The sequence below is a fragment of the Nymphaea colorata genome, chromosome 13 (genome assembly GCF_008831285.2).
Source record: "Nymphaea colorata isolate Beijing-Zhang1983 chromosome 13, ASM883128v2, whole genome shotgun sequence".
Classification (NCBI taxonomy): domain Eukaryota; kingdom Viridiplantae; phylum Streptophyta; class Magnoliopsida; order Nymphaeales; family Nymphaeaceae; genus Nymphaea; species Nymphaea colorata.
Genome location: NC_045150.1, coordinates 14,918,216 through 14,932,522, shown reverse-complemented (window position 1 = coordinate 14,932,522; position 14,307 = coordinate 14,918,216). Strand labels below are relative to the sequence as shown.

The following is a 14,307-nucleotide window of genomic DNA, read 5'->3' as shown; positions in this document are numbered from 1 at the left end:
TTTGCCAACTAAATATTTGATGTATACATGACCTTTGTGGCACTTGGTAGTGCCAATCTGTTCCTCCTATTGGCAACATCACTCTTTTGTATCTGAAGTAGATGCATTTAGCAGAATCTATTTGTCTATATCAAATTCTACATTTCATTTGGATTTACAGTCTATTTTGTGGGTAGATGGTCAATGGTTGCAGATCGATGAGAACATACGATAGAGAGCAAATCGTCCAGTTGCAGATGAAAAAACTAATTGCAAGTCATCTAAATTCTAACAACCATATCGTGATCGTTGTGATACACTTTTTTATGCAATACAACTTCAAGATATATTTCACACTAGGACTTGCTAATTAATTTACCTTTGAATGATAAAACAAACAGCAGTCTGTTGCTTGCAGTTAATCGTGTCACAACCCACAAAGACTCAATTTAGATCGCCTGTAGGCCACCATCTTCCCATCCCTCGACGATGACTACGTGATTAATGACGACCGTGGCTGCAACAAACACCTGAGATTCGTCGGGCCCCAAATCTGTCTTAGCGAGCTCTCCGGTGGACCAATTTGCACAAAGTCCCATATCACCTGAGATTCGTTAGCCCCCTATTCTGACATGAAGTCGGACGAGTCTCGTTCAATCTCCTAGAGGAAACAAAGACATGACATGGACCGATGACAGACAAATCTCGTCGAACAGTTTTACTATAAGAAATGACGCAAATCAACTGAAATTATGAGGCCAGATTCTCAGCAACTCAGACTGGAACACATGCAACGATTCCCATCCGAATCCAAGCAAGGATAATGTACTCATCGTAAGATAGCTAATACGAATTCTGATGAAAAGACTCAACCTTGATTTTGTCTCCATAGCGTCAATTTTATATGAACATGAACCCTCAGCAACTCCAGAGGGAAAAAAAAAATCTGTGCGTGATATGAAGATTTGGATATGATATAACTCCATGAGAAAACTATAGTATCTGTATAATCTTCTTGTTCATCTCCACACTTTTATTTGATGTCCTACATTCCAGAAATATATGGCGCATTTGCTTTCCGGAACAGATTCCATCTTGCCTATGAAAGATTGATAGTCCCACGCGTGCCCCTTATTTTTCCCTGTCGACTGAAGCAAAAACAAGAAGCTCCTGCCGTATGGGGTCCTATAAGATACACTTCCTTTGTGGTGATGTACGCAATTCCATAATAGACAACATCGAGTGGACATACAAGGAATGTAATATTTAACAAGATTCTTCACTACTGATAACTTTTTGAAAGCACTCCATGCAACTAAAGACCATCCTGGAACCACTGCTTTCAAAGCAAATGATAATATGAATTAAAAAGAGTCCTTGGCAAGTCGTACAAGCTATCAAGAACAATAATTCATTTTATACAGCCAAGGATCTTTTGCAATAGTCTTTCTTGTACTTCACTTTATGATGGACCATAAATTATCTCCCGCCAGAACATGCAACATTTGGTGGTAAAGATTAATATGCTTCGACCATAGAACAATGCTGACGCGGCTTCAGTATCAGCGACATTTTAAAATATTATACGTATTCTGCGTTCACTTCTCCATTTTGCAAACACAAGTATCTTGTAGTATTCATCTGAAGGTTATGATGGTGAACCATTTTCCACGTTAGTTTCATCCTCTGGTTGAGCATAAGAATCAAACCACCTTTCCTGATTGACCAAATCTGCAAGATCCCGTTTACCCAGATTTCTATATGCATCCACAAGGGCATTTAAGAGTGACGCACTTTGTCCTATTTCTCCAGATTTCATCTGCCTATGTATCCGCTTAACAACTTCTATTAGTCCAGCTCTTCCATAGCATGTCACCAGATTAATATAAGTCATTGTATCTGCTTCAAGCCCCTCATCTTGCATCTTCATAAAGAAATTTAACGCTTTATCTACTTCTCCAGAGGCTACAAATGCATAAATCAGAACATTGTATGCACGAACATCAAGTTTAGCTTCAGCAATCATGATGCCTTCGCAATATTTTTGTGCATGTGAATGCATTCCGACCGCAGAGAAGAGCAAGGTTATTATTGCCTGTTTAGAATATGGTTTCCTGTCCTTGTTCAACATGCCAAGCTGACTTGTAGCTTCAATTGGAAGGCAACTCTTTTTCAACGCAGTGAAAATTGCCTTGAAAGTGGTATTGTTTGGAGAGATCTTTATCACCAACATCTGATGTAAGACCTCTGCACAGTCTTTCAATTGTCCACTGGTGGAAAATGTAGACATGACTGCATTATAAGAAGCAGAATCTGCAAGCAAGTCTGACTGTCGCAGTTCTTGAGCAACTTCAACTGCATCATCAACCATGCCCATGTTCTTGTACAGATGCATCATAGTGGTGAATGAAACCCCATCAACAGACCCTTCAGCTCTTAGTTTGTCAAAAATTGACTTGGCTTCATGTACCATCCCAAGCTCAGAATAAAGTCGAATCATGCTATTTGAAGCAATAATGTCTGGGCCATCATCCAAATCGAGCATCTTTTCGTATAGTTCCTGTGCTTCTCTCCAAGAACCTATCTTACTGTATGCTTTGATGAGAGAGGTATACACAACCTGATTAGTGTTTAAACCTGATTCTTCCATCACATGGAAGTAATGAAGAGCTTCTTCAACATTTCCAGCTTCAGCAAATGCATTAATCAAAGACCCATAGATAATTTCATTTGGGTCAACTCCTGCTCTTATCATCTGCCGATATACATCTACTGCTTCAGCAGCTCGACTATCACGGGCATACCTAGCAATGACAGCACAGAAAGTTTCACGAGAAGGTCTAAACACTGATTCTTGCATTCTTGTTAAGAAATCTCCTGCAGCATCAGCTGATTCTCCATCTGATAGCATTTGGATTAGTGAATTGTAAGTACATTCATCTGGCCAAGCACCATGAGATCTCATGCTCTCGAACATTGAAAGTGCTTGGTCATGCATATTAGCAATTCCATAGGCTTTGATCATAACATTGCATTCCATTGTCTCCATCTTCTTTTCCGACTCCCTCCTGTCCAAGAACACAGCCTCTGCTTCCTTCCATAACCCCTTCTCAGCATAAGCATCCAAAACAGCAGCATGGTTTACGGAGGACAGCCCTCGTACTCGTTGACAGCCTTCAAGAAACTCCTGGGCACGATCAAGCTGCCCCAAGTCTATGTACATCTGAATGATTACCGACTGCTCATCAATACTAATACCAGATTGCTCCATTTCCTCCAACATTAACTATAATTCTGCATCCATCTTCCTCTGACCAAATGCCTGCAATATAGTCCTATATGTCACAACGTTAGGTAAGAGACCCATTCCGTTAATTTTCCTATAAAACTTTAGCATGTTATCCATGTCTCCAGCAGTTGCATATAAGCCTATAAATGTGTTGAGCGTGGTTGCATCTGGAGAAACACCTCTTTCTTCCATTTTACACAGTAAAGCCTCTGCTTCGTTCATGTTCCCATGGGATCCACAAGTATAAATCATTGTGTTGAATGTTACCTTATCAGGAACCACACCACACCTCAACATCTCCGCAAAGGCATTTGATGCGTCCTTGAGACGCCCGGCCTTCCCATATAGGTCGATCAATGTATTGTATGTAGCAGCAAGTTTCGGTTTGCGAATTGCAACCATGTGGTCCGTGCTAGAATCAGCAAGATTGCTTACCTTGTTTGAGTTCCTGCCGTTAAAATGATTAGATAAACGTGGTCGACCAGCCTTGAAGAGCTCCGTCGACAAGAAATACTTGGGACCCATCTCCGCATCAGCCGTACAGATGTTCAACTGGTCCAAATCCATCTTTCCAACACACCAGTTCTTGAAAAACCGCTCGGCCTGATCAAATTCACCTGCTTCCTTCAAAACATGCACCGCAGTGTTCATGGTAACCTCGTCAGGGAAAATTTCCCTGAACTTCATGTGTCTGAGCCATTCAAGTCCCTCCTTCGGTAAACCACCCTTGGCATACACATCAATCAGCGTTGCATAAGTATTGTTTGTGGGCAAGACCTCGTCTGCGGCCATCTCAATCCAACAAAGTCGTAATTGATCCCATTTCTGAGCTCTTCCCAGAATTCTAAGGACAATATTGTAGTGTATAACATTGGCAACGTAGTCTTCCTGAGACTTGAACCACCGGAATACCAGAAGTGCTGTATTCCAATCATGCTGCTCTTTAAGATTGACGGTCTGTTCCTTTGGGCTGAGCTTTCCAACCCAAGGCCTCAAGGCGTTGCTCACGTCACTGTCAACATCCAAAGAGCGCAACACTGACGGTATGCAACCACCATATCTCTTCTTTCTTGCTTTGCTCACTCCCCTCTCCGAGAACTGGGTCCTCGTGTGGCAGCATAGCCTAAACCCTTGCAAGGCGCAAGATTTTCTAGGAAAAACATGAGCGGGTTTCCTGGATACTGGAAGAGAGAGGAAGGAGATGAGTGGTAGTCGAACTTACAGGGAGAGAGCTAGGAAAGGAGATAAGTGGTAGTCGAACTTACAAGGAGAAAGTTTGGGACCTTGAGCACAAGCCTGCAGGCATCGATGCCCATGTTGCAGGAAGGAGAAATGCTGAACCGTCATATAGACTTCCGGGCGACCTCTAGGGCGTCGTGGTGATTATAAGCTTGGCCGTGCCGCTCCCCTTCCCGCGGCCCCGCCGTGCAGCTGCAAGCGCGAAACCTGCGTCCACGACTCCTTAAAATAAAAGCCAAACATGCCTCCTCTGACTCGTCTACAGCAGGTCGGATCGGCATCCCGACTGCATTCTGGTCACATCTCCCATCTTATTAACTTCTTCCAACGCCAGCCATTTATGCCTCTAATATGTGGGTTGTCTGACAATTTTCCTATTGAAAATTTTATAAAAATATATTCAACCTTTAAAGGAGAAAAAGACATGTTATACATAAAAGATGTCGAATGATAGACGACCAAATTTGGGCAGCGACAAACATGTAAAAAATCCGTTCTTGGACATTTATGACTCAAAATCCAAGAAAGACAATCATCTGAAGATTATTCCCATCATACTGTACACCATGTTAACATTTCTCAACAGGAGAAGAAAGCTTCCTCGCCATCAAACTCGCTCTTTAAGGTCCAACATGAACAACCCGAGGAAGACCCATAGATGCGAGACATGTTAAGTTCAACTGTGCAATTGAAGTATTGCATACTCTGAAGGAAATGGGCTATTTTCCTCTACGATTTGGAACAAACACATTCAACGCCCAGATCTGGATCTCCACAAGCAATCCGGATCTAACAGGTATAAGGTGTAAAGCTTACATATAATCGCGTCGGATCCTTATCCAAATCTCAGACCAAAGTCACAATCCACGTGAAATTATCTTTAAGTCTCCTGTTTTAAAAGAACCCAATGGGACGTTGATCTCCAATAACTTGCGTTACTGAAACGTTTTCCCTAGTCTACTGGAGACCATGCCCAACTTATCCTGGAACATGAATGGTCTTTTAACGGAGCTGTTTGGCAATTGGAACAAATTGTTTCTTAAATGATAAATCTACCCTAAGATTCATCGACAGTATGTGACTGTTCCCCTTGTCGAACGACCCCGGTAATCGTTAGCACTCGTCCTTTAGCAAAACTATCATGAGTAGAAAAAGACTAAGGAAACTTGCTGCTGGTCCAACTCTGTTTATGATGAAATCTCCGGTGCGAGAGCTTTACACATTCATTACATAAATTGTAAACCAAGATAGTACAAAACAGCGTCAAAGAATTCATCCAGAAACAACTTTCAGGAACGGGAAACCTGGAGACAATGAACCTAAGAAAAGAGAGAAAAATCACTTCAAACAAATTATAGAATTTGGTAACTACAGTGTTCTGTTTGTTTAGACCTATTTCTCTGCACAGAAGAAAAAGAAAAGAAACGAAAGAAAATGATACACAACCCTATCATGGGAAGCAGAGAACCTCAAACAGCTCTCTAGAATACGTCATCATATGAAAGAAGCTGTTCCTGTCCATCAATCTCTACAGTGCAACCCTTGCTGCACCACGTGCAGCTTCACGCTTCATCTCAGCGGCTTTCCCGCTGCCTCTGAAGTACATATACACTTGCTGCTCGGATGCACATACACACACAAACACAAACACAAACAAAAAAACAAAAAAGTGATGAGAAAAAGCAAGCGGTTGGGAAAAGTAGAATTTGAGCAATGAAGAAAGAAACTGATCACCATCAAGCCAATCGGAGATGGACCAAATTAGATCTAGACCCAGATCTGGATCTCCACAAGCAATTCCGGATCTAACAGGTATAAGGTGTAAAGCTTACATATAATCACGTCGGATCCTTATCCAAATCTCAGACTCAGTTTGGAGTTCCGCCACCAAGATAGTGCCCGAATTCTAGGTGACGCAGTTTTGTTCACCAGTTTTGACTGCATGGATCTAAACCTTGTGTAAGTTTGTGAAATATTATGCTACTGACTCATTCACATTCCTAAGCAAACCTTATGGGCAGTTTGATGTATTGGAAATATGGAGTTGAAAAGAAGTTTTCAAAAAATTTATCTCAGGGATTCAAGAAAATGCAAAATTCAGATTTCTAAAACCCCAAGATGGAAAAAGAGAATCTTAGATTAAAAAAAATGCTTTGAGATTGTAATTTTTTTTCCACCCGAAAGGGTAGAACAAAAATTTCTAGAAAGAAATTTATGAAAACCAACCCAACAGTTAGTTTTTTCATTGATGGGCAAGAAATTTTTTGTTAAAAATTAAATTTTATTTTCAATGCTACATGACTTGCTGATTGGTGTCCATTGGGACAGGACAGACAGGACGTCCTGTCCATTACACCAATGTCCTGTCCTCATGGATAATGGTGTTCCTTGTCCACTGTTTAATGATTTTAGGAATAGAACACTATATCCTTCTTGTCCGGCGTTTGTTTTGTGTGTGTCTGTTCTGTCTGTTTTGTCCGTCCTGTCTGACGTTTGTTTTTGTCTTGTCTGATCTATCCGTTCTGTCCGTCCTGTCTGACGTTTGTACTGAAAGAAACCTTCAATTTCAGTTTCAACTTCATCAACAATAAATAAGAAAAAACAAAAAACGTAGAACACTTTTATCAGGAAGCAATACAAAACGCCAGTGAACAAAAGGAGAAACATTCACATCACATTGGAAGGAACATGTTCAAATAATGTAAGAGCGTGCACCCTTCATTTCAAATGAACTCTTCTTGTAAAGAGTAAAAGCATACATTTAATCAAATATACATGAACCAGAATGTCACAACCATAGTTGTGACAAAGCTTTTATGAAAAACTGGAAGAACAGTTGACACTTTCACAAGAAGAATGTGATGGAAAGAAAGAGATCTGGCGGGTCTCTTAGCCACAACATGACATCTCTTCAAATATCTTTACAGTTCAAGCAAGAAAAGCTTTCAATTAAACATAAAATGAAGCAGAGATTATTACATCGACTGTAAAAGCAAAATACAACTATGACATCTTGCTAAATAACTAGTCCTCTGTCATGCACACTACTCTTCCCATCGAAGTCATGCAATACTTGAGAAGATGCATCACCGTCTAGTTCCTGCATTTCAGAAATTAAAAAGACAAACAAATAATTAGGTTATCATCATAAAGTATTAAAATAATCAAGTATAATTAAAACAATAACATATAATATAATGAGAATGTTACACAATCAATATTGTTAAGATGTGTTTATATTCAGTTTTAGGTTTAAGAGGGTACTTTTGTAATAACTTTTCCTTTAGATGTTTCTCTTGTAACTTCTCTCTCTCCTCTAGTCTATATAAAGAGGAGTTAGGGCAGATTTCGAGGTTAATCAAAGATTATTCTTTCTAATCTTATCATGGTATCAGAGCAGCAGCCGTCTCCTCCTCCTTGGTGCGCCGATTGAGCGGCGCCGCCCGCCGCCTGACCGCGCCCATCGCTGCGCTTCCTCCACCCGCTCGTGTCCACCCATCTCCGCCCGTCGCTGACCTCTCCACCCGACGCCTCTGCCAGTCGCTGTCCTGACCTCTCCACCCGACGCCTCCGCCCGTCGCTGACCTCTCCGCCCGACGCCTCCGCCCGTTGCTGTCTTCTCCGCCCGACGCCTCCGTCAGCTGTTGCAGTCATCTTCGCCGCTGCCCGCCGTGGCTGTCACCTCCGCCCGCCGCCGCCGTCTGTCACTGTTGCTTCTCCGCTGCCGCTGAATCGCCGCTGCACGCTGCATCGCCTCTGCTGTCTCCACCACTCTCCTCTGCTCCGCCGCTGCCCTGCACGCTGATTTTCTTCTCAGCGTCTTCGCTGCATCGCCTCCTCTACTCCGCCGCTGCTCTGCACGCTGATTTTCCTCTCAGCGTCTTCGCTGTCGCCTCTGGTAATCTGTCTTCGTTCAGTTCTGTTGTTGCCTCTTCCAGCCGATCAGACTTATGGATTGCTGCCCGTGTTAACTGCTTCATGATCAGCATGTTGTCTTTCGATATGTGATTGTCTTCTTTTTGCCTACACTTCCTATTCCGTGGCTCGATTTCCTCCATTGTGTTGAGCGATGTCTGAAATTAGCAGCGGCGCTAATACCTCTTCCTTTGTGTCGTCGGGAGAGATGAAGAGTTCCCCATTTTCCAGCTTTATCACCAAAATGGATGGGGGTAATTACGAGATGTGGGCCATGCAAGTAAAAAGAACCTTGATCGCTCATGAGAAGGAACATCTTATATTGGAGCCCGAGCCCGTACAGAAGGTAGGAAAATATACTACTTGGTTTAAAGATAATTCGTTGGTTATGGTATGGATTGTTGGTACTCTTACTCAAGACATTGCCAATGAAGTCCTGCATAAGGAAAGTGCAAAGGATATGTGGGATTCCCTTGCAGCCACCTATTCACAAGCAAGGAATGAAACAAGAATTATGCAGCTTCATCATGATATTCATCAGATGCGCCAAGATGGTCGCCCTCTACATACTTATTATTCTAGTCTCAAGTCCATGTTTGAGAGACTAAACAGCTACTTTCCTGCATGTAAGTGTGAACAACAGAAGGCATACAGAGATATGCTTATGGTTGGAGTATTTCTGTCTGGATTAGACTCTGTTTATGAATCAGCAAAGAATCAGATGCTCACTAGTCCCTCGATTCCTCCTATTGATGAAGCTTATAGTAGGCTAAGCAGAATTCCAATCCCTTCATCGACTGTTCTTGATACCACTTCTGCTATGCTTGCTACTCGTGGCAGAGGTGGGTCCCTCTTTGCCAGAGGACGAGGATACCGTGGCCGTGGCAATACCCCTTCGCGCCCAGTATGTCAGTTTTGTCATCGCATTGGTCACACTGTAGATAAGTGTTGGCAGAAACATGGTCGTCCAGCTGTTGCCAATCAGACTGTTTTTACTGATTCTCCAGAGCAGCCTAAGACTCAGCATCCTGTTTCCTCCAGTGAGTTACGTGCAGATGATATTATCTCTCAGTTGAGACACTTGATTGGAGATAGACCTCAACAAGCTCCTGATCCGACCACCTCTATTATCACTACTGCTGCCAGTGCATCTTCATCTGGTATGTATTCTGACACTACAGATTGGCTCATTGATTCGGGTGCATCGACACATCTCTGTGGAGACAAGGCACAGTTTACTTCTTATGTCCCTACTCCACCTGGTCGCTCGGTTATTCTAGCAGATGGCAAATATTCTCCCGTTGTTGGACTTGGAGAGGTCCAACTTACTTCATCATTACCATTGCAACATGTTCTTCATGCACCAGAATTCCCACATACCCTACTATCTATCAGTCAGATTACCAGAGATTTAAACTGTCGTGCGATATTTGACTCCTCTTCTCTTGTGTTTCAGGATATACTGACGGGCAGGGTGATTGGCAGTGGCCGTGAACAGGGAGGTCTTTACAGGCTAGTGCATCCCTTTCCCTTTGCTGGGTCTACCTCTGCAGGGTCGTCCTCATCCTCGGCCTATACTTGGCATTTACGTTTTGGACATCTACCGTTTCAGAAACTGCTGCATGTTCTTCCTCAGCTGTCTCCTAAGTCTTCTTTTCAATGCGAGTCTTGTCAGTTGGGCAAACACCATCGGTCATCCTTTCCTCCGCGGCCCAGTCGAAGTAGCCATTCTGTGTTTGAGTTACTTCATTTTGATGTTTGGGGTCCGAGTCGTACACCTGCTCTTCAAGGTCATCGATATTATCTTGTTGCTGTCGATGACTATAGTCGTGTTAGTTGGGTTTTTCTTATGAAGCATAAATCTGAAGTGGGTCATGTAATCAAAAATTTTATCAATGAAATTCTGACTCAGTTTGATACTTGTGTCAAAATTGTGCGCTCTGACAATGCTCTTGAGTTCTGTGCTTCCTCTTTGGAACAATTTTTCAGGGATAAGGGTATCATCCACCAAACTTCTTGTGCCTATACCTCCCAACAAAATGGGGTTGCTGAACGGAAACACCGTCATATTCTTGATGTTGCCAGAACCATTATCATACATAGCCATGTTCCCCATTCTTACTGGGGCGATGCTGTTCTCACAGCATGCTATCTTATTAATCGTATGCCGTCATCTGTGTTGGGAGACCTTATTCCTATCTCTGTCCTCTTTCCTGACAGAGACTTGTTTTCTGTTCCACCTCGTGTTTTTGGATGTGTTGCCTTTGTTCAGTTGCTTGGTCCTGGGCGAGATAAGTTGTCTCCTCGGGCCATCAAAACGATCTTTGTTGGTTATTCCCGCACTCAAAAGGGATATCGATGTTATGATCCTTCTACTCGTCGGTATTATGTGAGTGCTGATGTTACATTTTTTGAATCAACCTCTTTCTTCTCCCCAAATGGAACTCAATTAAGGGCGCCTGAATTAAATGATGAAGTCCAATTTCCTCTACCTCTCATGAGTTGTCCAAACCCAGTTGATCCACGTTTTGGGGCTGTCTACCAACGTCGTACTAAGCCTGCTGCGCCTGTTCAATGTGCACCTGTGCCTTCACCCAGCACGCCCAAGGTAATTCCTGACACAAACTCAACTGACAATGTTTTATGTAATGATGACATAGGAGTATGTCACGAGCATGTTCCTGCTCCTAATGAACTTGATGTGCCCATTGCTCAAAGGAAAGGCAAACGCAGTTGCACTTTGCATCCTATCTCTGGTCATTTATCCATGGATAGACTCACCCCTATGTACCGACAGTTTGTCAAGGGGCTGTCGGCTATTGCTCTTCCACAGAATTCCATGGATGCTCTCTCTGATCCCAAATGGGCAGCAGCTATGCAAGAAGAGATGGATGCTCTTCAGTCTAGAGGCACCTGGACACTTGTTACTCCTTCAGCTGATGCAGCCATTGTTGGTTGCAGATGGGTCTTTACTATCAAATACCGAGCAGATGGCAGTATTGACAGATATAAGGCTCGTCTGGTTGCAAAAGGCTATACCCAAACTTATGGGGTTGATTATTATGATACCTTCTCTCCTGTGGCACGACATGCTTCCTTACGGATTCTCCTTGCTGTGGCTGTCAGCAAGACTTGGTCCCTCTCACAGCTTGATGTCAAAAATGTCTTTCTCTATGGTGACTTACATGAAGAAGTGTATATGCAGCAACCACCAGGGTTTGTTGCTGAGGGGGAGTGTCAGAAAGTGTGCAGATTGCGAAAGGCGATTTATGGTCTGAAACAGAGTCCTCGAGCTTGGTTTCAGAAATTGTCAGAGAATATTGAGAATGAGGGCTTCAGACGTTCTTCGGCCGACCATTCCCTCTTTGTCAAGAAGACTTCTACAGGTACGGTGATAGTTCTTGTTTATGTTGATGATATCATTGTTACAGGGGATGATGATCAGGGGATTTCCAACATCAAGGATGTCCTTGGACAACACTTTGTCACCAAGGACCTTGGTGAACTACGTTATTTCCTTGGTATTGAGTTTGCCAGAAATCAAAAGGGCCTTATCATGTGCCAGAGGAAATACGTTACTGATGTTTTGCAAGAGACAGGGATGCTGGGGTGTCGGCCTGCATCCACGCCTATGGATATCAATACCCGCTTGTATGATGATGATACTGAAGATGTTGATGCGAGACAGTATAGAGGGATTGTTGGGAAGCTCCTATACATCACTGTTACTCGACCTGACATTGCCTATGCTGTTAGCAGAGTGAGTCAATTTATGGATAAGCCCAAGAAAGTTCATTGGGATGCTGCTATGATGATTCTTAGGTATCTAAAGAATTCACCAGGAACGGGACTCTTCTTTCAGAATGGTACCTCACTCACTATATCTGTGTATGTTGATGCCGACTATGCAGGATGCCCCTCAGACAGAAAATCCACTACTGGATTTTGTGTGTTTATTGGATCCAACTTGGTTACATGGAAGAGTAAGAAGCAAACTGTGGTTGCCAGATCAAGTGCAGAATCTGAGTATAGAGCTATGGCTCAGGGTACTGCTGAAGTTATGTGGGTTAGATCCCTGATGTTGGATCTTACTGTCGAAGTGCCTCTTCCTATGCAACTGTTATGTGATAACAAAGCTGCACTGTTTATTGCTAATAATCCGGCTTTTCATGAAAGAACCAAGCATGTTGAAGTAGATTGTCACTATACTAGAGACATGATTCAAAAGGGGTTTGTAAGTACCTCACACATTTCAACTACAGGGCAAACGGCTGATATCTTTACTAAGGCTCTTGCAAAGGGACCATTCCAAAGCTGCTGTTCCAAGTTGAGCCTATTTGACATATACGCTCTAACTTGAGGGGGAGTGTTAAGATGTGTTTATATTCAGTTTTAGGTTTAAGAGGGTACTTTTGTAATAACTTTTCCTTTAGATGTTTCTCTTGTAACTTCTCTCTCTCCTCTAGTCTATATAAAGAGGAGTTAGGGCAGATTTCGAGGTTAATCAAAGATTATTCTTTCTAATCTTATCAAATATCTTACTTGAAACATAATCATTCCATATTGTTGAAGTAATCTGCTCACGAAGTTCATTGTTGCTACCACGTATTTGCGTTTGTTCAGCATTTTCTTCTTTTGTCTCAATTTGCCTAGATCCAAACACATTAAACTCTGATAGATGGTACCGACATCTTTTATATGAAGTTAATAATCCGACAATAATTGGGTATCCAGCATTTCATCTTATAATAAATGAAATATTTAATATTTTTCTACGAGGGATTCAGAATCCCAACCGCTGCATGTAAGAAGAGATTATTTTATGAAGAAGAAAAGATATCAAATGCGTCATAGATAGGGGAATTTAAACATTTGTGAAAGAACAGAGATTAGAAATTTTTGTTTTATGAACTATGAATGAGGTTAGATCAGAAAAACAGAAAATATTTCAGTAAGACATATACAATATTCAAACTACTCAGAACAGATGCTGACTGTTCATCATCAAGAGCATGTCTGGGCTTCAAAGCAGCCAAAGGAGAATTTGTTGACAGAACTTCTAATCAACTTTCACAGGTGACAGCAGCCCACAGAAAGAATTGAATTTTCAAGTAAACCTCTGATCTACTGTCTCTCAATATGTGTCACATCAGTTGTAACTAAGAAGACACATTTTAACTTCCTTTTTTTTTACTGTCAATCTCTTCTGATCTACTGTCTCTCAACATATGTTATATCAGTTGTAACCAAGAATACATGTTACTTCTCTCTCTTTTTCTTTTACTGTCAATGTCTTTTCATAGGCAAATCTCATCTACTCTATGGTACGTGCATGTGTGAACTACATATGTTAAATTACACACAGCTGGAAACGTCTCAGATACGCACATAGGCACTTTTCAGCACAGGAAACTTTGGGCTACACCATCTAGTCTCTCGCATCTTTTAATTTGCTACTGCTAAGATTGTAACTGACAACTTTTTAAAAAAGTGTTATTTAACATACGTGCAGTTATGATCGATAACAATTCACTCTATGAAACGTCAAAAGTCCTAATCTCAAATCAAAAAGTTCACCCCATGCACTTAAACAAATCGGTTCATATCACAGTCACACAAAAAATGCACAGGTTAACGAGTTTATTATTGTAGACATCAGGCCTGATATATAGTGCTTGGAAGTTTGGTCAATCGTCATTCAAAAAAAAAAGAGTAGGAAAGAAGGAACTTAACGAGTTGGTGTTCAGGCACTTCATCTTCTTTGAACTTAACGAGTAACAACAGAGTAATTCAGGAAAAAAGAAAAAAAAAACAAGGGCAAATATGCAGAACACTTCATCTTCTTTGCTCTGCCCTTCCCAACCTCAAAGAAAGGACAAAAAAGA

At 41.9% G+C, this 14,307-nt stretch overlaps 1 pseudogene; it reads right to left on the bottom strand.

The window, feature by feature from the left end:
• Positions 1 to 1,237: 1,237 nt before the first annotated feature.
• LOC116266581 (pentatricopeptide repeat-containing protein At1g73710-like) lies at positions 1,238 to 4,615 on the bottom strand (annotated as a pseudogene).
• Between the last annotated feature and the right edge of the window lie 9,692 nt (positions 4,616 to 14,307).